The sequence below is a fragment of the Nicotiana tomentosiformis genome, chromosome 2, assembly GCF_000390325.3.
Source record: "Nicotiana tomentosiformis chromosome 2, ASM39032v3, whole genome shotgun sequence".
Taxonomy (NCBI): Eukaryota; Viridiplantae; Streptophyta; class Magnoliopsida; order Solanales; family Solanaceae; genus Nicotiana; species Nicotiana tomentosiformis.
In genome coordinates, this window is record NC_090813.1 from 194,231,767 (window position 1) to 194,256,207 (window position 24,441).

A 24,441-nucleotide genomic window follows, 5' to 3' on the forward strand; every position below is an offset into this window, starting at 1 on the left:
AAAAAAACAAAGGATGAGCAGACAACCTTTTAGAAACATATATATATATATATATATATATTAAAATTTAATTAGAACATATGCATGGCCAACCACTAACTTTATTTTTTGTTCATATCATAAGTAAATGGGAAGGGGATATGAAACCTAGCTGCTAGGCACGCATCATATGCTGCTTTACTTGTACCATGCAGACCTACAAAAAAAAAAAAAGGTAAATATTCATTATTAAAATATTCAAAAAAACATCATTGACGTCCTATAATGTAACTAATACGAGGTAATTAAGTTAGTTTAAGAAGTTGGATAGTTGTCAGACATATTTACATTGCCCTTTACAACATTCATCGTCTTATTTACTCTTCAAACTCGATATCTAGACCAGCTAGCAAATTTGGCCAATGTATAAAGCATAAAAAGTTATAATTTCAAGCTTTTGGAAGTCTTTATAAAATTATGCCTCATTATAAAATAGTTTGAAAATAACAGCATCACCAATTTCTTTATGTTTTGATCTTCAGTTTTTGGTGCAAGACGTGTACATGATATGCTTGCTTCTCTAGCATCCGCAGGCCAAAGGCTTAGAATGTAGAACAGTTCCTTAGTACTTGTTTTGCAGGAATTTCCTAGAATGGTGCAAAAGGTCGGAGGCCCGTGTAGTACATACATACTTGTTTTACATATATATACACTAGAGAGATGATGCCCGAGCTAATGCACGGGCCACACATACCAAGTGTTCACGTAGTTTTTTTCCATTGCGACAGTGCGACGTATCGGAACCTAAACAGAGAAAATTAGAAGATTTCCTATACAATACATGTATAATATAGGTTCTAGTATTTATGATATTCCACAAAAAATAAAAAGATGAAATAATATTTTTCCACAACCTATCTAAGAGAATGAGTAACTGCATCTTTTTCAGCTCGTCAAATTTTATTGCAGAACTCTATAGTTGCTCAAAACTGATTGCTATTAAGTTGTCCAGTCTTGTAAATTTTATTGCAAACCCTATTATCTGGACTACTTCATTTTCCTTCCTTGAATGTTTGAGTGTGCTGCTGCAACTTGTTTAAATAGGATTAGAGCCTGACAACTAACATTTTCAAGTGACTTTCCTGTAAAAAAAGAAAAGAAATAGTGAATGCTTCAATACCACAACAACAACAACAACAACCTAGTATAATCCCACTAGTGGGGTCTGGGGAGGGTATTGTGTACGCAGACCTTACCCCTACCCTAGGGTAGAGAGGCTGTTTCCGATAAAAACTCGGCTCCCTCCCTCCAAGAACTCCCCACCTTGCTCTTGGGGTGACTCAAACTCACAACCTCTTGGTTGGAAGTGGAGGGTGCTCACCACTAGAGCAACCCCTCTTGACGAATGCTTCAATACCAACGTCGATAATATGTAAACAGATGGATAACCTTAAAGACCAGTACAATTGTGTGCAAGTTTCACTATGCAATCCAAGCATAGATCAACGATCTCTTTCCCAATTTTACAGTATCTATAGCTTCAATTATTTCTCATCTCATCTGTTGAAGGATCCTAAAGAAGGAAAGCAACCATTTCATATCATGCTTCTTCAAGATTACAAAAAAGAGTACTCAAAGAAAGCAACAACGATGTGGATGTATCTTCCTAATTTTAGGCACGGTACAGTAGAGGCTGGGTTTATCATTGGATCATGAATAAAGTTAAGCTCACACCATTATATAGAAAGGAAAATGGATTCTATCCTCAATGACTTGTATCAAAACATATTATTGTGCATAGACATAAGAGAAGGGAAGAGACGAAACACTCTTGACCTCGTAAACTTACCACTCACTTTTGCCTGCCACAATGCTCCTAAAACCCAAATATGGACTGTTCATAGTTGTAAAATACTCCACAAAAACATGAAAGCGAGCTTTTCCTGAAGAATGATCAGGATATGTAAAGTCTTCTCTCCGTTGTTATTTTTTCAAGAGCTTAGCTTATCCTTTATTCCTCATTGACACACTATGGCTCCTGCCATTAACTGTACAAGTTAAACAAATCTTATCAGTCATAGAGAACATTTCCTTAATTCTGTTCTGCTATTGTGCCGTTAAATGATCAGTTATCCATATTACTTCATGCCTGGTAATGTTTACTCTTTCTTCTATATAGATTCTAACCATGCATCTTCTATGAAATTTCAAATGTTCCAAATGATACAAAAATTCTAGAGCTGATTCTTTTGAATCCCCTTGTTTTTGGTCTGCTGGTTCAACTATTCTGCTATTAAAAGCCTACAACTTTGGTCTTAGTTCTCTAGTAATTATATTCTAAGGAGTCTCAATCTATGTAATTAGCTTATCATCTATCTGTTCATTATCTATGACATTAGAAATTATAAATCAGTTCACAAATACAAAGCAAATTCTATCAGATTAAAAAACAACCTCCCATTCAGATAGAAATTAACTGAAGAAACTCAGAAGTGCAAATCTAGTTCTATCCCAATTCTATCATTCTACTATTAGAGCCTTACCTTCAATTACAACATAGTAGCATAATTTTTGACCATTTCAGAATACCATTTAATGTTCTAGTATTTACATCCAGCTAGCCTCTCCATTTTACAATGATAAAATATGAGAAATAAATTTGACGCTCAAAGAAACAATCCACTACTAAGAGCTTCTAAAACTATGTGCAAATATTGATTATCTTAGAAAAGAAAACTATCACTGAAGCAAGTAAAATTTACTGCATTTGAAAAAATAGACATTAACAAAATACAGCCAAGCCTGATAAGGTAAAATTTTATTAAATAAAAAAAAGGTACCCAAGATGGTACAAATAGAATAGGCCAGCACTAACACAAAACAAATGGGCCAAGTCTTGGAATGACTAATATTTATTCAAAGATCATCAACGTATCTAGTGGAATTTCTGCACTTGCCAATAAGTTCAACAGTAAGCCTATTACTTTGTAAAACTACTTTCGTTTCTCATAAATTGCAAAATAACTCTTCTCAACATAAACTTGTTTCACTTTCATTCTCCCAACTAACAAAGAACTTAAGTAATAACCAATGGCCTCCAATGTCAACTCAACCATTAGCTCTAGAAAAATCAAGCAGAAGGGACATGCATACCAAGTTGGAAGGAACGATCAATTGTCTAACTAACTAAAAATTCATACCACAGATAGATCATTATAATTACAAACTGAACAAAAAATTAAAATCATGAGTGCAATTGTTTTGAGAAAAAGAATAGAACCAACATGCACCCAAAAATAGAAGCACATAGAAGAACTATAACCATAGAGAACGAAGCTCGACGTCACAGTTGTGTTATACTAAGAATGTAGGAAAAAGACTCTACAAATAATTGAATAAAGAAGAAGTGAAGATTTGATCACTGCTTACCGTTCACACAAACTGTAATTAACACAGTCAACAGAGAGAAAAAGAGGAGAATTAGAAACAACAAAAATTGAAATCTCAATAAATGAAATATCATGACCATCGATACGAAAGATAAAAGCTGGCACAGAAATTGTAATTAACATTGTAAACATAGAGAAAAGAGGAGAATTAAAAATAACAAAAATTAAAATCTCAATAAATGAAATGCCATGGCCATTGATACGAACAAAAGCTGCCACATAAATTCTTATAGCTTTCTTAGGAAGTGCAAATTCAATTCCTTACCTCTCTATATGAGCCATTGAAAGCACTATCAAGCAGCTTTATTGTAGCCGTCCCCCATTTGTTTCCCTTGAACTCCAAATCACACTATGTGCATTTGGAGATTGATTGAATTCTAAAAAAAAACCAATTTCAAAACATAGGTTAAAATCTCAAAATTGTTAATTAAAATAAAAATAAATATAAAGTAAAAGAATTTAACTAATGCAAACTTGAGGAATGCAAAGAAGTAACATAAACGAACTAAGAAGAGAGAAAAGAAGGAAATGGAAAACAAAGAAGGAAGAAGAAGGTGAAAAACCATCATAGATAATCCAAACATGAACAGTTCCGCTAACTGAAATGCAAGTAGAATATGAATGGGAGATTCTGGATTGTACTAAAGTAGAAGTGAAATTACACCTGTTGAGAGAAGAATAGGAGTCAAACCACACGAGTTTAGAGAAGAATATAACACTTACACGGGTATGCTTGCAATTACCAAGTAGTACTTGTATAATTAAGTGGGCCCAATGCATAGTACAACTTACGCTAAATCCAGTACTATTAGCTATTGCTATGTTCGTACACCCCTTAGCCATTTATAAAAGTAATATTTTTTGTCAAGATACATTCATCAAGGCTATGATACCTTATCAGTTTCAGGAAGACTATCAGCCTTTCTAAGTAACCTGAATATTTGTAGGCCTCCTTCGATGCTCTTTAAATACAATGGATTCAACCTGTAAGTTATAGCATGCAATCATCTCGGGCATACAATCAAATCTTGATGTTCCAGAATAACACGAGGAAATCTATGGTGCAAGCAAATTGAAGGAAGGTTGCGAGTAGTATAAATGGATATGTGTAAATCGCAAACTAAATTATGGTAGAGCGACAAGGTTTTAGGAAGACAGGAGTAAGGATAAGAAAGGGCGAGTGAGAAGGTAACAAGAATGGATAGGTTCTCGGGATTAAACCCACGAAAACGAGAGAGTTGATGGTTTCTCAAAGTTATATAAAGCTCAGTATAGCCTAAATGAACTAAAAGGAGTCTAAGACTAGTAGCATTTAGAAGAGATGGAATGCTGCTCTGTTAGTAGAATGAGGGTGTAATTGTGATAAATAAAGGATGATGTTTGGGCCTTCGATTGAGTAATGATTTCATGAGTTGTACGGGATTAGAATAACCCCCATAAGATGAATCACATTGGAATGCTATGAAATACAGTTATGGAAGTATAGTATCGCCCTAGGTGGATCAGTCTAATCATTTCAAATGTTCCTCGATGCAACGTGAGCCCTAATGATTACGTAAGAGGTTTCAAGTTATCAGTGGTAGATTGTAGATCAATATTGGGGTGAATCAACAATGAATGGACAAAAGTCACAAAGTATGAGATGCGATTAGGTCGTCATTCTTAAGATTAACAGTAATGAAGAAGCATTAAAGGACTTAGATTTATACATATGGGATAAGCAACGAAAGTAACCTGGAGTTTGGTAGCAGACCTCAGTAACGATAAATCGAAGTAAGAGTTATGGTATAGTATGACCTACTTAGATATAGTAAGACTAATGACGTCCAGAGGAACCACTTGTCATAATTTTATATATGTTCACAAAGTGAGGCCTAGAGATTGGCTAAAATTTGGAGGAAAGAGGAGAGAAAAGTGCATAAGCGCACATACAATGTCACCCCATAACTTTCATAACGTGAGGAATATACTCTGATACTAAGTCAATTGCACGGCAACACGCTTCGTGCATTTATCTCATCCTCACAAAAAATGCATACAACAGTACCAACCGGACGACAGAAATGCCGATAACAGTAATGGCAAAGTAGGAAATACGCAAATAGCAAAAATGAACGAGAATGTACATAAGGGCATCAGTAACAGACTAGGCGGAAAGCACAGAGGTGATGACAACAATCAGGAAAAGGAATGTAACTTCAACTAACTAGCATGGTGGAGGCATAAATACAAATATAACGAATAAGAGGGGAACACATGATCTTTATGCGTTAACAAGTAGAAGCACGAATGACTAACACGGTAGAAGTGTTACACCCCATGTTTTCGTACGTGAAAGTACGCAATAAGTAAATTGATATAAGCTCGTAAATGAGATGTTACATCCCGCATTTTCATACGTTAAAGTTTCGTCGTAAGTTAATCGACGTAAACTCGGGAATGAGATTATTTTGAAATTATAAGCATTATGCTATTTCAAACAAGTGATGAGTAAATTCGTGAAGGTGAGAGGTTAAACAAATCGAAGAAAATGAATTTCGTCGAAGTTTGACATTTTGAGATAAAATACGGTCCAAGCTACAATACCCCGTATTTATGGACTAGTGTCATACAAGGTACCACATGACCATGATAGCAAGATGTATAAGGTGTGTTAAACATGAGTAATATTTTAAGTAATTTGAGGTAATTCTTAATTATGTGGATAATTGGGTAATTAATGATCTTAGTGGGAGATTAATTATTTAATTGGTGTATTTGGATAAGTTTTGTTTAGACTCCAACGTGGCAGCCCAAAGGACTCTTGATAATGAGTCTTAACCCACAAAGCAAGATGGCAAAATTAAAGGACTTTGTGCCCAAAGTCATAAAAAGAGTGGGGCCTACACCCATTATGATAAAAGACTTCTCATTCACCTAAATGAGGTGCTTGTCTCTACAAAGTAAAGAGTGAGATGCTTATATCTTGTCTTCAAGTAACGGATGGAGCTCACAAAGATCTCTTTAAGAGAGATTGATACAATTTTCAATGGTAACGTGATTAGCACAACAAAAGGCTTCTCTAAAATCTCAAGTTGAATATGGTCATATTCACTAAGTGACGGATGAGCTTCGGCAAATTTCATACAAGATCTGATTATGCGTGAGATGCAATTCTAAGAGAGCACGGTACAATCTTTCTCAAGAATATCATACGGATTTTTCCCTACTTCGATTCTTCGTTACGTGTTTGTCGCGTTTGACGTGTGTTGGAAGGATTGTCAAGAGAATCGATTCAGGTATGTTAAGGCTATCCCTTCTTTCTTTTGGCATGATCCAAATGATACAAATGAAACGAGCAAAATACGCAACTTTCATAAACGACTCTATTCATAGAAGTATTAGAGGTGCCTATGTTCTTGAATTTCCATATGTCTTATTATTCTATCGTCTGTTCATAGGTCTCAGAAAATACGTAAGTTGATAAAGTTTATTTCATGATATTAATCAGAGGCATAATGGTCTTATGACGTTCCGAATTTATTGACGTACTTCTCATGCATTGCATTTATTTATACATGCACATTAACCCTTAACCAGATGGCGTTATATACGCGTATATATGTAGATATATGTAAATGGGATATGGGAAAAGGTTACGGCGTTATATACGCACCACCACCTGATCAGCTGGTATACGTTGATGATTTGCCCACAGTGGCCGAGATGATATGATTGGATACCCTCAGAGGTTTGATGATGTTATGAACTCATGTACACATGAATGGTATGACATTTATACGCATATGCATGACATTATAAGTATTAATAATTCACAGAGTTGTTCAGACTTACATGTTGAGTCTTTTACTCCATGTTTCTCTCATGTCTATTTACTGATTTTCATTCCTTACATACTCGGTACATTATTTGTACTGACGTCCCTTTTGCCTGGGGACGCTGCATTTCATGCCCGCAGGTCCCGATAGATAGGTCGAGAGTCCTCCAAGTAGGCTATCAGCTCAGCGGAAGGTGTTGGTGCGCTCTATTTGCTCCGGAGTTGCTTGTTTGGTCAGTATGATTTAGACGTGTATTGTTTGGTATGGCGGGGCTCTGTCCCGACCTTTATGACAATTATGTATTCTTAGAGGCTTGTAGACAGATGTCATGTACGTAAAAGATTGTATGGCCTTATCGGCCTATGTTCAGTGTACGAGCGGTTGTTTTGGTCTTATAGGCCTGTATGTCTTATGTATAAGTTGGTATTTCATGTTGTATTCTACTTATCTCACGGCAGCCTCTCCGGCCCAGTTATCTATGATAGTATGATACGAAAAGACACGTTATGTCGGTACTCGGTTGAGTAAGGCACCGGGTGCTCGTCGCAGCCCATCGGTTTGGGTCGTGACAAGAAGGCATGTACCAGAGCAGTTCTGTCTTAGGGAGTCTACAAGCCGTGTCTAGTAGAGTCTTGTTTATGGGTGTGTTGTGCACCAAACTTATAAGCAGGAGGCTACATGGCATTTAGGACTGTCACCCTTTCTTCTTACTCTAGATCGTGTGGTAGAGCTCAGTTGTAAGAACTCAATTTCCTAAACTCTATCTTATTCAGAATACGACGATGCCTACATCTAGAAAGATGGTTGGTAAGAGATTGCATGTGACTGTGAAAGAGTTAAGTCAGAGGAACTCGATTTTGCATCATGCTTATGATGGATAAATATGAGGTATTTAGCAGATCATGTGTGTACTAAGATGTGTAAACTTCTTGATAAGGATCCCTAAGGCAAGAATGTCTATCCACTCTTACGGTAAAAGGAATAAGAGAATCGGAAGGTAAATACAAGTTTCAGCAAGTAAAAGAAGCAAGATGAAAAAGGGTACGAGCTACCCAGCTAATGAAGATTATCGCAGAGGAATATAAGCCTTTTGAGTTACCTTCAACAATAACAGAGGTGTGTACAATTGTCCACACCCATCTCATTGATGCCCTATGGGGGCTAACAGAAGTAGTATAAGAGAAGGACGGATATCAGGATCCGACTGGGGTTAGAGAGACCCAAAATGGTGGATGGATTGTTTGCGTTAGTTGACATTTCCGAAGGATATTGCAAATGTGCTAATAGATCTCCTTGTGAGACACCCAGATGGTGTACTCTAAAATAATACAGCTAGATATGGGTATTACAAAGATAGGTACTGGAAGCCTGGAAGGGATAAATATTATCTTAGTATGGCTCCCGTCCCTAGTAGAGAGAGAATGTTAGGCAACCAGAAGAGCCAGTGGATGGAGCAAGGGGAGCTAAAAGTAAAAGAATGTCTTGTGAAAGTTTTCAGAATAAAGTGATAGACAGAAATATTAGCAGGGAAATAAGAAGAGAGATAATGAAGCATTATGAGTAAGAGGTGATACATGGATGACAACGGTAGGAAAAAAATGAATTACAGTATTACAGAGTCTATAGTCAAGTGAAGGAAAAGATGAGAGGTGACAGGCCTTGAGACAACAAAAGAGTATAGGCCATAAAGTCATATCCTCATTTCGAGAAATAAGTTTGTCACTCCAACGCGACTACCAAAAGGAAAAGTTAGACCCCAGAATAATAGAAATCAGTATGGATTGGTGAACTAGATAAACTAAACATGTATTAGGGACTGAGTGGTTTGATAATGGTCAACATCATGAAAATTTCAGATTGCGTTCCGGCGATAATAGAATGGCAACAAAAGAATATACATGAGAAATTCAGAGAAAAGTCATTCAGGAAGATGCTTCCCTAAAGCAAGCAATGTGAGCAAAGTTAAGCTTAAGGGACTGTATATGCCAGTTATACTAGGTGTCACCTTCGTGAGTAAGGAATTTTGTTATCCTTGGTACAGAAGGATTACCGCAAGGCGAGTAAGGGTCATCGATGATGTGAAAAGACGCCAAGGATGAAGAGATAAAACATCTACAGGAAGATCGTTGTAGCACTAAATCTTAGTACTCTCCTAAAGGGGGAATATGGAGTGATGTGACATTAAGTCAGAATTAAGTGGTTCTAGTAATTATGGAATGGTAAAGGAAGAATGCAATAAAAATGAGAAAGGAATGAGATTGCACTTATTCAAAGCCTACAGATAGGTTATGATTCCAGAACATTATGCAAACACGACGTCAAGGAGAGGAAGTGAGGGTTCCTGCCCGAGATGTTATTGATATAAAGAGCCAGCGCAACATGTAGGTTAAGACAAAGGAAATAACCCAAGAAAGATTACGCGGAGTAATGATATGAGAATGGGCAAACGAGTAGTTAGTAGTTGGTTCAGGAAGAGCCTAGTTATGGCTAGTCAAGAGGATACAGACAAATCAACAGATTATGCAAGACGGACATAGTGAACCCCAACATGGGGAATTCAGTCTCACAGATATGACATCGTGATCCTTGAGATATATTCAAATAGGAGTTGGGGTAGTTAAAGGTAAATAAAAGAGAATGCCACTGGGAAGACAGTCAATAATAGTTCAAAAGCAACCCTACAAGTACAAGGGTGTGGAAATAAGTAACTACGGATAATTATAGGCGGGGAAGAATATCAAAAATTCTGTCAAGTATACGATGTGATAAGCCTGTAACTTTACAAGAGCCAGAAGGTCTCCCTAAGTACTACAACGAAAGACTAGCTGAGGAAATAAGGAAGAAGGCTTCAACCTAAGCACAGTGACCTAAATAGGAAATGGTCTTGTAACAACAGTCTCACAACAACATTGTATGCACTCCATAAGAAAGTGGCACCTAGTGTGGCTAATGAGCGGGAAATGAAACCAAAAGTAATAACTAATACCATAAGCCGCAGATCGAAAAATAGCTTAAGCCTACATAAAGGGTGATCAGAAGGAAGAGGAGACTAAAAAGTTACATCAACCAAGTAAATCAGGAATCTGATTATTGGACCCAGAAAATTATAGACCTCATGATTGGGAACATTGCAGGATTACTCTTAATATCAGAGGTACAAGAGAGATAGTACAACAACCATATTCTATGACGGCTCTACAATAAAGCCAGTTAGAAGAGTACTAGCCCCATAAGAAGCCAGTATGAAGCTCCCACCGGATTGTGTATGCACCAGAGGTGCAAGTATTATGATAGAGCTTCAAGTTGTGGATGTGAATTATACCTATGTGGAAGGGAGGTCATAAAAGAGATAGAAGATGTGAGGTGAGATTTTAAGGTAAGTAAGGTAAAGGTGAACAACGTACGAGATACTCAAATGCAGAAGGTTGTGAATAGTCCATACTTCAGATAGAAGGCCAGAAGGGCTGAGACTTAGTATCCAAGAATGATAACGGCATCGTCAGTGGCATATTTTCCGGCCTATGGCTTCTATGTATCGAGAGGTCTAGTTAAAAGAGTAAAGAAGAGTTAGAGACGATGTGATTTCTCGCTTGATGTTCCAAAATAACACGAGGAAATCTATGGTGCAAGCAAGTTGAAGGAAGGTTGCGAGTAGTATAAATGGATATGTGTAAATCGCAAACTAAATTATGGTAGAGCGACGAGGTTTTAGGAATAAGAAAGGGCAAGTGAGAAGGTAACAAGAATGGATAGGTCCTCGGGATTAAACTCACGAAAACGAGAGAGCTGTTGGTTACTCAAAGTTATATAAAGCTCAGTATAGCCTGAATGAACTCAAAAGAGTCTAAGACTAGTAGCATTTAGGAGAGATGGAATGTTGCCATGTTAGTAGAATGAGGGTGTAATTATGATAAATAAAGGATGATGTTTGGGCCTTCGATTGAGTAATGATTTCATGAGTTGTACGGGATTAGAATAACCCCCATAAGATGAATCACATTGGAATGCTATGAAATACAGTTATGGAAGTATAGTATCGCCCTAGGTGGATCAGTCTAATCATTTCAAATGTTCCTCGATGCAACGTGAGCCCTAATGATTACGTAAGAGGTTTCAAGTTATCAGTGGTAGATTGTAGATCAATATTGGGGTGAATCATCAATGAATGGACAAAAGTCACAAAGTATGAGATGCGATTAGGTCGTCATTCTTAAGATTAACAGTAATGAAGAAGCATTAAAGGACTTAGATTTATACATATGGGATAAGCAACGAAAGTAACCTGGAGTTTGGTAGCAGACCTCAGTAACGATAAATCGAAGTAAGAGTTATGGTATAGTATGACCTACTTAGATATAGTAAGACTAATGACGCCCAGAGGAACAACTTGTCATAATTTTATATATGTTCACAAAGTGAGGCCTAGAGATTGGCTAAAAGCTGGAGGAAAGAAGAGAGAAAAGTGCATAAGCGCACATACAATGTCACCCCATAACTTTCATAACGTGAAGAATATACTCTGATATTAAGTCAATTGCACGGCAACACCCTTCGTGCATTTATCTCATCCTCACAAAAAATGCATACAACAGTACCAACCGGACGACAGAAATGCAGATAACAGTAATGGCAAAGTAGGAAATACGCAAATAGCAAAAATGAACGAGAATGTACATAAGGGCATCAGTAACAGACTAGGCGGAAAGTATAGAGGTGATGACAACAATCAGGAAAAGGAACGTAACTTCAACTAACTAGCATGGTGGAGGCATAAATACAAATATAACGAATAAGAGGGGAACACATGATCTTTATGCGTTAACAAGTAGAAGCACGAATGACTAACACGGTAGAAGTGTTACACCCCATGTTTTCGTACGTGAAAGTACGCAATAAGTAAATTGATATAAGCTCGTAAATGAGATATTACATCCCGCATTTTCATACGTTAAAGTTTCGTCGTAAGTTAATCGACGTAAACTCGGGAATGAGATTATTTTGAAATTATAAGCATTATGCTATTTCAAACAAGTGATGAGTAAATTCGTGAAAGTAAGAGGTTAAACAAATCGAAGAAAATGAATTTCGTCGAAGTTTGACATTTTGAGATAAAATACGGTCCAAGCTACAATACCCGGTATTTATGGACTAGTGTCATACAAGGCACCACATGACCATGATAGCAAGATGTATAAGGTGTGTTAAACATGAGTAGTATTTTAAGTAATTTGAGGTAATTCTTAATTATGTGGATAATTGGGTAATTAATGATCTTAGTGGGAGATTAATTATTTAATTGGTGTATTTGGATAAGTTTTTGTTAATTTACAGCATGTATATAGTGTAGTATTGTCCCACATTGGTAGAGGAGTAGTATGTCCTTGTATAATATAGCTATAAATAAGGACCTCTTGTGTAGCATTATTCATTCATTCAATATATCAATAATATATTTTCTCCCGTGCCTTCTCACATGGTATCAGAGCAATTGTGAGAGACTTATCGCTGTGCATAAATTCCAGCGATTCCGGGAAAGAGAAATCAGTATTTTTTAAGGTTGTTTTCTATCTGCTTCATTTCTGTCAGTGTTGTGCAAAATCCAACACTACCACAAGAGTCGTCACTGTCCGACGACCAAACCCCAGTGAACAACTCCGGCAGAAGCAGCCTCACGCGCCACCAGAAGCTCACGCGCGTGAGCTCACGCGCCGGCGCGTACGACCACTTCCGGCCATTTTTTGAAAATCTTCCTTCAGAACAGTTGGGTCGCCTGGTAATTTCGATCCTACCCCTACTGTTTTCATTTCATTCCGACAACTTTGAGTTTTTTCCGGTAGCTACAGTACTATTCCGACAGCTACAGTAGATTCCAGCAGCTACAGTATTTCAGTATTCTGTTTCTGTGTTTCCGTACACTGTTTCAGTGGTTCATAGTTGATTCTTTCTCCTATTTGGTAATAATTTGCAACAATGTCTTTGGGATTTGATGCTTTTAGGTCTAGAAACATGAGTTCTGGAAACTCTAGTGCTATTATTACCTCGGAACCTTTAATGGGAGGTTCAAACTACTTAGCTTGGGATTCATCTGTTGAGTTATGGTGTAGAGGTCAAGGTGTTCAAGATCATCTAATCAAACAGTCTAGCGATGGAGATGAAAAGGCAATAGCACTTTGGGCAAAAATCGATGCTCAGTTATGTACCGAGACTCCAGGTAACCAAGGATTTTCTTTATCTAAAGAAGAATATAATGAGCTCCTTCAGTATCGAGCAAGTAAGCAGACATCTCCACAAGTAGCCTCAGTTGCTCAGACTGATACTTCTGTTTCTGGTAATTCTTTTGCTTGTGTTTCCCAGTCTAGCACTCTTGGCCCATGGGTCATGGACTCCGGCGCTTCTGATCACATCTCTGGTAATATATCACTTTTGTCAAATATTGTATATTCACAGTCTCTTCCCACTGTTACTTTAGCCAATGGATGTCAAACTAAGGCAAAAGGAGTTGGACAAGCTAATCCCTTGTCTTCTATCACCCTAGATTCCGTTCTTTATGTCCATGGCTATCCTTTTAGTCTTGCATCTGTTAGTCGTTTGACTCGTGCCCTCCATTGTGGTATATACTTTATTGACGATTCTTTTATTATGCAGGACCGCAGTACGGGACAGACAATTGGTACAGGACGTGAATCAGAAGGCCTTTACTACCTTAACTCACTCAGTCCTTCCACAACATGTCTAGTTACAGATCCTCCAGATCTAATCCACAGACGTTTAGGACATCCGAGTTTATCCAAACTTCAGAAGATGGTGCCTAGTTTATCTAGTTTGTCTACATTAGATTGTGAGTCGTGTCAACTTGGGAAACATACCCGAGCCTCCTTTTCGCGTAGTGTTGAGAGTCATGCAGAGTCTGTCTTCTCCTTAGTTCATTCTGATATATGGGGTCCTAGTAGAGTCAGTTCATCCTTGGGATTTCGTTACTTTGTCAGTTTCATTGATGATTATTCAAGATGTACTTGGCTTTTCTTAATGAAAGATCGTTCTGAGTTATTTTCTATATTCCAGAGTTTCTGTGCTGAAATCAAAAACCAATTTGGTGTTTCTATTCGCATTTTTCGCAGTGATAATGCCTTAGAATATTTATCTTCTCAATTTCAGCAGTTTATGACTTCTCAGGGAATTATTCATCAGACATCTTGTCCTTATACCCCTCAACAAAATGGGATTGCTGAGAGAAAGAATAGGCACCTTATTGAGACTGCTCGCACACTTCTAATTGAATCTCGTGTTCCGTTGCGTTTTTGGGGCGATGCAGTTCTCACAGCTTGTTATTTGATTAATCGGATGCCTTCATCTCCCATCAAGAATCAGATTCCGCATTCAGTATTGTTTCCCCAGTCACCCTTATACTCTCTTCCACCTCGTGTTTTTGGGAGCACGTGTTTTGTTCATAACTTAGCCCCTGGGAAAGATAAGTTAGCTCCCCGTGCTCTCAAGTGTGTCTTCCTTGGTTATTCTCGTGTTCAGAAGGGATATCGTTGTTATTCTCCAGATCTTCGTAGGTACCTTATGTCAGCTGACGTCACATTTTTGAGTCTAAACCTTTCTTTACCTCTGCTGACCACCATGATATATCTGAGGTCTTACCTATACCGACCTTTGAGGAGTTTACTATAGCTCCTCCTCCACCTTCGACCACAGAGTTTTCATCCATACCAACCGTTGAGGAGTCTAGTGTTGTTCCCCTAGTTCCCCGGCCACAGGAACACCACTCTTGACTTATCATCGTCGTTTGCGTCCTCCATCAGGCCCAACTGGTTCTCGTCCTGCACCTGACCCTGCTCCTGCTGCGGACCCTGCTCCTAGTACACCGATTGCACTTCGGAAAGGTATAAGGACCACACTTAACCCTAATCCTCATTATGTCGGTTTGAGCTATCATCGTCTGTCATCTCCCCATTATGCTTTTATATCTTCTTTGTCCTCGGTTTCCATCCCTAAGTCTACAGGTGAAGCGTTGTCTCATCCAGGATGGCGACAGGCTATGAGTGACGAGATGTCTGCTTTACATACAAGTGGTACTTGGGAGCTTGTTCCTCTTCCCTCAGGTAAATCTACTGTTGGTTGTCGTTGGGTTTATGCAGTCAAAGTTGGTCCCGATGGACAGATTGATCGACTTAAGGCCCGTCTTGTTGCCAAAGGATATACTCAGATATTTGGGCTCGATTACAGTGATACCTTCTCTCCCGTGGCTAAAGTGGCTTCAGTCCGCCTTTTTCTATCCATGGCTGCGGTTCGTCATTGGCCCCTCTATCAGCTGGACATTAAAAATGCCTTTCTTCACGGTGATCTTGAGGATGAGGTTTATATGGAGCAACCACCTGGTTTTGTTGCTCAGGGGGAGTCTCGTGGCCTTGTATGTCGCTTGCGTCGGTCACTTTATGGTCTAAAGCAGTCTCCTCGAGCCTGGTTTGGTAAGTTCAGCACGGTTATCCAGGAGTTTGGCATGATTCGTAGTGAAGCTGATCACTCTGTGTTTTATCGGCACTCTGCTTCAAGTCTCTGTATTTATCTGGTAGTCTATGTTGATGATATTGTTATTACTGGCAATGATCAGGATGGTATTACCAACCTGAAACAGCATCTCTTCCAGCACTTCCAAACTAAGGATCTAGGCAGATTGAAGTACTTTCTGGGTATTGAGGTTGCCCAGTCTAGCTCAGGTATTGTTATTTCTCAAAGAAAATATGCTTTAGACATTCTTGAGGAGACGGGGATGATAGGTTGCAGACCTGCTGACACTCCGATGGATCCGAATTCTAAACTTATGCCAGGACAGAGGGAGCCGCTTAGCGATCCTGCAAGCTATAGGCGACTGGTTGGAAAATTAAATTATCTCACAGTGACTAGACCCGACATTTCCTATCCTGTGAGTGTGGTAAGTCAGTTTATGAATTCTCCCTGTGATAGTCATTGGGATGCAGTTGTCCGCATTATTCGATATATAAAATCGGCTCCAGGCAAAGGGTTACTCTTTGAGGATCGAGGTCATGGGCAGATCATTGGATACTCAGATGCTGATTGGGCAGGATCACCTTCTGATAGACGTTCTACGTCTGGATATTATGTTTTAGTAGGAGGAAATTTGGTGTTCTGGAAGAGCAAGAAACAGAATGTAGTTGCTCGGTCTAGTGCAGAAGCAGAATATCGAGCAATGGCTATGGCAACATGTGAGCTAGTCTGGACCAAACAATTGCTCAAGGAGTTGAAATTTGGTGAAATCAGTCGGATGGAACTTGTGTGCGATAATCAAGCTGCCCTTCATATTGCATCAAATCCGGTGTTCCATGAGAGAACTAAACACATTGAGATTGATTGTCACTTCGTCAGAGAAAAGATACTTTCAGGAGAGATTGCTACAAAGTTTGTGAGGTCAAATGATCAACTTGCAGATATCTTCACCAAGTCTCTCACTGGTCCTCGTATTAGTTAAATATGTAACAAGCTCGGTACATATGATTTGTATGCACCGGCTTGAGGGGGAGTGTTAATTTACAGCATGTATATAGTGTAGTATTGTCCCACATCGGTAGAGGAGTAGTATGTCCTTGTATAGTATAGCTATAAATAAGGACCTCTTGTGTAGCATTATTCATTCATTCAATATATCAATAATATATTTTCTCCCGTGCCTTCTCACAGTTTTGTTTAGACTCCAACGTGGCAGCCCAAAGGACTCTTGATAATGAGTCTTAACCCACAAAGCAAGATGGCAAAATTAGAGGACTTTGTGCCCAAAGTCATAAAAAGAGTGGGGCCTACACCCATTATGATAAAAGACTTCTCATTCACCTAAATGAGGTGCTTGTCTCTACAAAGTAAAGAGTGAGATGCTTATATCTTGTCTTCAAGTAACGGATGGAGCTCACAAAGATCTCTTTAAGAGAGATTGATACAATTTTCAATGGTAACGTGATTAGCACAACAAAAGGCTTCTCTAAAATCTCAAGTTGAATATGGTCATATTCACTAAGTGACAGATGAGCTTCAGCAAATTTCATACAAGATCTGATTATGCGTGAGATGCAATTCTAAGAGAGCACGGTACAATCTTTCTCAAGAACATCATACGGATTTTTTCCTACTTCGATTCTCCGTTACGTGTTTGTCGCGTTTGACGTGTGTTGGAAGGATTGTCAAGAGAATCGATTCAGGTATGTTAAGGCTATCCCTTCTTTCTTTTGGCATGATCCAAATGATACAAATGAAACGAGCAAAATACGCAACTTTCATAAACGACTCTATTCATAGAAGTATTAGAGATGCCTATGTTCTTGAATTTCCATATGTCTTATTATTCTATCGTCTGTTCATGGGTCTCAGAAAATACGTAAGTTGATAAAGTTTATTTCATGATATTAATCAGAGGCATAATGGTCTTATGACGTTCCGAATTTATTGACGTACTTCTCATGCATTGCATTCATTTATACATGCACATTAACCCTTAACCAGATGGCGTTATATACGCGTATATATGTAGATATATGTAAATGGGATATGGGAAAAGGTTACGGCGTTATATACGCACCACCACCTGATCAGCTGGTATACGTTGATGATTTGCCCACAGTGGCCGAGATGATATGATTGGATGCCCTCAGAGGTTTGATGATGTTATGAACTCATGTACACATGAATGGTATGATATTTATACGCATATGCATGACATTATAAGTATTAATGATTCACAGAGTTGTTCAGACTTACATGTTGAGTCTTTTACTCCATGTTTCTCTCATGTCTATTTACTGATTTTCATTCCTTACATACTCGGTACATTATTTGTACTGACGTCCCTTTTGCCTGGGGACGCTGCATTTCATGCCTGCAGGTCCCGATAGATAGGTCGAGAGTCCTCCAAGTAGGCTATCAGCTCAGCGGAAGGTGTTGGTGCGCTCTATTTGCTCCGGAGTTGCTTGTTTGGTCAGTATGATTTAGACGTGTATTGTTTGGTATGGCGGGGCTCTGTCCCGACCTTTATGACAATTATGTATTCTTAGAGGCTTGTAGACAGATGTCATGTACGTAAAAGATTGTATGGCCTTATCGGCCTATGTTCAGTGTACGAGCGGTTGTTTTGGTCTTATAGGCCTGTATGTCTTATGTATAAGTTGGTATTTCATGTTGTATTCTACTTATCTCACGGCAGCCTCTCCGGCCCAGTTATCTATGATAGTATGATGCGAAAAGACATGTTATGTCGGTACTCCGTTGAGTAAGGCACCGGATGCCCGTCGCGGCCCATTAGTTTGGGTCGTTACAAGAAGGCATGTACTAGGTGCAACCAAAATAGATACGACAAAGATATAATTATGACGGCAGGAAGTAGGCATGGTATTTGCAAGTTTAGCAAGTAGGCATGAGTGACACAATAACAAATAAGATAAAGAACAAGAACAAGGCATTAACGACAAGTCGCATAGGAATCATAACTACAACATTAACAGCTCAATGTAACGGCATGAACGTATACACAAAGGAAAGATATCACAACATAATGCATGTCTCTCATCATCACCTGCACGGAAACACCCATCATGCCATGAACTCATGATAATTTAAAACATGATAATATAAATGAAACGACACGACATCACCCTTTGTGCTTTACACTCACATAGCATGGCACGATATCACCCTTCGTGCTTTTACTCACAAATGATATGGCACGACATCACCGTTCGTACTTTTACTCTCAATAATATGGCACGACATCACCCTTCGTGCTTTTACTCACAATAATATGGCACGACATCACCCTTCGTGCTTTACACTCTCCCTCACATGATAATGTATAAACAAAGGCACGACATCACCCTTCGTGCTTTACACTCTTCCTTACCAAGCATATGTATATCAATGACAAACAAGGCTGGAAGCATAAATAACGTCAAGGAGAGTGTTTAAACGAGTATTCCAAATGAATCTCAATCATAATTTTTCAAGCCAACAATAGTTCAATAAACCCGCAAGAACCTTATTATTCAAGTATTCCAACAAATCTCACAAATGATCTACAACACAAGTATAAAATCTAGTATCTCAAGGACATCAGTCGTAGCAATGTATTAATGATTATGCATATTGATGACAGAATTAAACACACCAATATATTCTCAGAATTCCATCAAATTTGATCAAGTTATAATAAGCTAAGTTTTAGTTTCTAACATTTAATACTATGTTCTTAGTATCTAGGAGTCAAGTAAGGCATGAGGCAAGAAAGTCACGTGATTCTACAAGACACAATTTATAACATAATTTACCCCCGAACATGGTTAACCCTGGCACATGCATATATGCTCGTCACCTCATATATGTATTACCCCCGCATGTAGCAAACAATGTCAAATAGTAAGAAAAATTCCCTCAACAAAGTTAAGCAAGACACTTACCTCAATTCGGCTAACTCAATACTCAATTTAGCTTTTTCCTTTACAAATTCACCTCTGCTCGGCTCAATTTAGCCAAAGACGACTTAAATACATTACACAATGCAAGGGAAAACAATTTCAATTAATAAAGTTGTGATTTTTATACAATTTCTAAAAAGTCAACAAAAGTCAACCCCCGGGCCCGCCCGGTCAAAACCCGGGTCCAAGGGTAGGTCTTGACTACCCATAGCCTCACGAGTCCAAATACGTATTACGTTTCCAAATCCGAATCCTATTCGACTCTCAAATCCCAAATTTTTATTTTTCAAAAGTTTTGACAAAATCCCCAAATTTTTCCCTAGATTTTCATTAATTTGATGTTAAATCTTATGTAAAATCATGAAATGTAGTTGTGAATTGATTAGAGTTACTTACCCAATGATTTGGTATGAAAACTCCTTCACAAAATCGCCTCCCATAGAAGCTAGGGTTAAAATATGACAAAATGAAGCTAAGTCTCGGAATTCTCAGCATTTAGCAGGCTGCAGATGTCGCATTTGCGACAGAGGTTCGCAAATGCGACCTCCGCAAATGCGGACAAAACATTGCAAATGCGACCCCTGACAGACCAGGCCTTCATCGCAAATGCGATACAGAGTTCGCAAATGCGAAACTCTTCGGGCTTCGCAAAAGCGACAACTTCATCGCAAATGTGATCCAGTCCCCAGCAGCCCAGGTTCGCAAATGCGAGGCTGCTTATCGCATTTGCGACAAAAACATCGCAAATGCGATGACACCAGTACCAGCACTCAAAATCATGAAAAATCATTCCGGATCTAACCCGAAACTCACCCGAGCCCTCGGGGCTCTAAACCAAATATGCACACAAGTCTAAAAATATTATACGAACTTGCTCGCGCGACCAAATTGCCAAGATAACACCTAAAACTACGAATTAAGCACCAAATCAAAAGAAATTTTCAAGAAAACTTTAAAACTTCTATTTCAACAACCGGACGTCCGAATCACGTCAAACCAACTCCGTTTCTCACCAAATTTGACAAACAAGTCATAAATATAGAAATGAACCTATACCGGGTCCCATAACCAAAATACGGATCCGGTATCAACAATTTCAAACATCGATCAAACTTTTAGATTCATTAAGCCTTTAAACTTTCAAATTTTAACAAAATGCGATAACTCGAGCTAGGGACTTCCGAATTCGATTTCGGGCATACGCCCAAGTCCCAAATCACGATACGGACCCATCGGGACCGTCAAAACACAGATCCGAATCTGTTTGCTCAAAACGTTGACCAAAGTCAACTCAAATGGGTTTTAAGGCAAAGATTTCATATTTTTCAGTTTTTAACATAAAAGCTTTCCGAAAACACCCGGACTGTGCACGCAAATCGCGGAGGGCTAAAATGAGGTATTTGAGATTTCGAAACACATAATTAGGTTCTAAAACATAAGATGATCTATCGGTTCATCACATAATACATCATGCGGGGATACTCCTGCCCTCAAACTACCGAGAAAAGTGCAAGTGCTCAAAATGACCAGTCGGGTCGTTACAACAATCATCTCGGGCATACAATCAAATCTTGAAACTAACATTTATAGATTTATATTTCATATTTTTTTTCAAGATACATTCACCAAAGCTTTGATACCTTATGAGTTTCAGGAAGCTATCAGCCTTTCAAAGCCATCTGAATATTTTGTAGGCCTCCTTCGATGCTCTTTAAATACAATGGATTCAACCTTCAAGTTATAGCATATTGAGATGAATTAATCTAGAATTTAGTACATTGAATAATATTTCGAATTGGGTACATCCCTGTAGTCATCGAATAAATTGTAAGACAAACAAATGTCAAGCATAAATTATAAAAAATTATCTTTTATCTATTCAGGTCTGCAGCTATTTCATCATTTTTTCCGTGATAAACACCATTCCTTGTATCACTCTGGTTGATAAGAGCTTACTTCTCTGCAATTCAATAATTTTGTCCAACAAAAGCTATTATATCCCCTTTTAGAATACTAACAAAATACATACGAATATAAACAATACAATAACAGTAACAATGTGACTCCGGTTTATCTCTATTTACAACAAAGTTCATGACATGGGAAACATTTTGTGTTGTCCAACTGTATGTGAGGACTCTCAAGTCGGTTATGACAGCTGAATCTACCCAATATCAACTATTTGGAAACTATATGCTAAGAACTTTCATCCAATGCAAAGGTGAAGTTCCAGAAAGAGACAAATGACTGAGATTAGCACTTAGCAGTAGCTGAACGGTTAAAATGCATATGCATTTATAAAAATATTCCAAATACCAACACACAAAATGTCACAGACCTTTTCTAAATACATCCACTGAACTATTATGATTTTTAGAACAGATGATCATCACTAATGTAGAACATATACTATAATCTGCCTTTCACCATCACCCATGAAAGCACACGTATAATAAGAAAGGATTGGTGAGACCTTAACTTTTGCCAATACAATTATAACATCTACTCCTATTATATCTCCTAAGAGGACTAAAGAACATTAAAAAGGAAAGCTCACCGCACCAACGGAGATAGATCATACAATCTCCTTTGAGAAAGGTTTACATCTGTATACCAGCAAAAGAATTAATCCTAGATGGGCCATCCTTTGCATCTGTATACCAGCAAAAGAATTATTCCTGAATATACAAAATCAATGCAAAAGAAATGTGAATATATATACATGGCCTACAAACAATTAGGAATTTGAGCGACATCCACATAACCTCATAAATCGCACTTAAATGTAATAAATCATTTTATATATTAGCAAAGTTCACAAACTGCTGGTGCATCATTGATTATTTCACAAAGAAAAATGTCCTTTTTCCTACTAATATGGATGCATTCCAACAGCTAATACTTATGGAATTTTATTGTTCAGTCAGGTGAGTGTAATAGAATAGTGGAAATATCCATAACTTCGCATATACATTTCGAAAATGCAGTGACATCTAAAAGAATAACTTAGTGGGTGTTTCCGTCCCCTAAGATTAGGGGAACTGGTTGCTGATAATAGAGTATACATATTTGTTTAACAACTGAACTTATTCCTTCTAACCCCTTAACATTAACTACCTAATCAATTTTCGAAAATATATCCCTCTTTTGAATTATAAATTTTAGTCACCTACCATAGATTGTTTTCTATATCTCTAACAAATTAGACAAAGAAATGTGGGCACTTAAAAGAAAAAATACCAAAATTGCAGCCTTTCCCTGCTCCCAAATGAAGAAGACCTTATCGTTTGATTATCTCTGTTTGTCGGAGAAGTGAAGGCAGGAAATTATGTACTTTGAACTCACTATAATAAGCCCTCCAAAATGAAATTCGAGTTAGAAAGAATTACACAAATTAAAATAAATTCAGTAACATACATTAGGAAAAAATGGTATAGCGAATTCGGACTTACCATATGTCACAAAGGCTAAGCCAATAACTCAATTTCTTTAGCCAAGCAGCGATAGATTGCTTGTTGTCTCTTCAAGCCCATCTCTATTCATGACAAACATATCATCCTTTACATGAGAATTCCGACCACACTATTTTTAATCCACATATCTCAGTAATCTCAAGATCCGTTAATTAACCAAACGGGGAAAAATATATCAATACACCCCCAAGGCGAAGAGACAACTAAAATAGGAGAAAATAATAACAATATTTTGCCAGAAAAAAAAAACGTGCTTCACATCACTTGTCTAAAAACTCGCATATATGCATGCTGAAGGATGAAGAGCAATAAGCTTTAAAATGGTAATAAAAACAAAAGAAAAATTATCCAAACCCACTGTAATATCAATGGTATCAACCAACTCGTAACAAGAGTATAAATCATTTTTTTAGAACTTGAGTTCGATAAATCCAGCTTGAGGGTTGGGGGTTCAGAGCATGAGTGTAGGATTTAAAAATACAATTGGGGGTTATTTGATATGGAGTTCTTGGGGTGAAATTTGGGGTTTGCTTTGGGGAGGAATGGCAGAATAGGGAGCGTTGGAGGGAAAGAGAAAGATGATAATAGAAAGAGAGAGAGAGAGAGGGGCTCTGGAAGTGGAAAAACAACGTTGAAGGAGGTGACACGTATAAAACACGCCACCAAGAGCTGTGTTCATCCCAACGAACATACATCCCATGTAGCTTTTTGTACAACTTGTTCCAGCTGTGTTCGTACACTCCTTCTCATTTATATATAGTATATATATATATATATATATATATATATATATATATATATATATATATATAATCTTTTAATTCTTTATTTATATATTACTTTAGTATTTGTTTCTCTCTCTTATCAGTTAATATAATCTAATTATTTTTAACAAAATTTTATGTTCTCTCTCCATTGATCTACCTAATTATTTTTTGTCTATTTTTTAGTCAGTCAACCTACTATAGTTTATAATTGTTCATTTGTTTAGCATATTTTGAGTTTACAACAAAGTTGCTTAAATCAGACCATCTTTCATAAATTTAAAGCAGACTATGATTAGAGGTGATAAAATATATTATGTGCCTTTCATTGATGATTTTTCTAGATATACTAAGTTGTATTTACTTAGAAATAAAGATGATGCTTTTAATGCATTTATTTCTTATAAAACTGAGATTGAAAATCAACTTAGTAGAAAAATTAAGAGAATTAGATCTGATAGAGGTGGAGAATATTTGCCATTAAA

General features: G+C 37.7%; 1 long non-coding RNA gene across 5 annotated transcripts; it reads right to left on the minus strand.

The window, feature by feature from the left end:
- Nucleotides 1–80: 80 nt before the first annotated feature.
- On the minus strand, nt 81–23,848 carry LOC104094141 (uncharacterized). 5 transcript variants are annotated; one of them, XR_011414488.1, is made up of 8 exons: nt 23,172–23,846; nt 22,960–23,063; nt 22,277–22,397; nt 21,360–21,450; nt 3,694–3,805; nt 1,829–2,027; nt 734–1,121; nt 81–196 (listed from the first exon to the last, which is right to left on the minus strand). It is a non-coding gene; the product is annotated as an uncharacterized lncRNA (long non-coding RNA). The 5 variants fall into 5 exon arrangements; XR_011414489.1 differs by lacking the exon at nt 81–196 and adding an exon at nt 4,322–4,412 and having other exon boundaries at nt 633–1,121; nt 23,172–23,848; XR_011414491.1 differs by lacking the exon at nt 81–196 and having other exon boundaries at nt 633–1,121; nt 22,960–23,075; nt 23,172–23,848.
- Nucleotides 23,849–24,441: the final 593 nt, after the last annotated feature.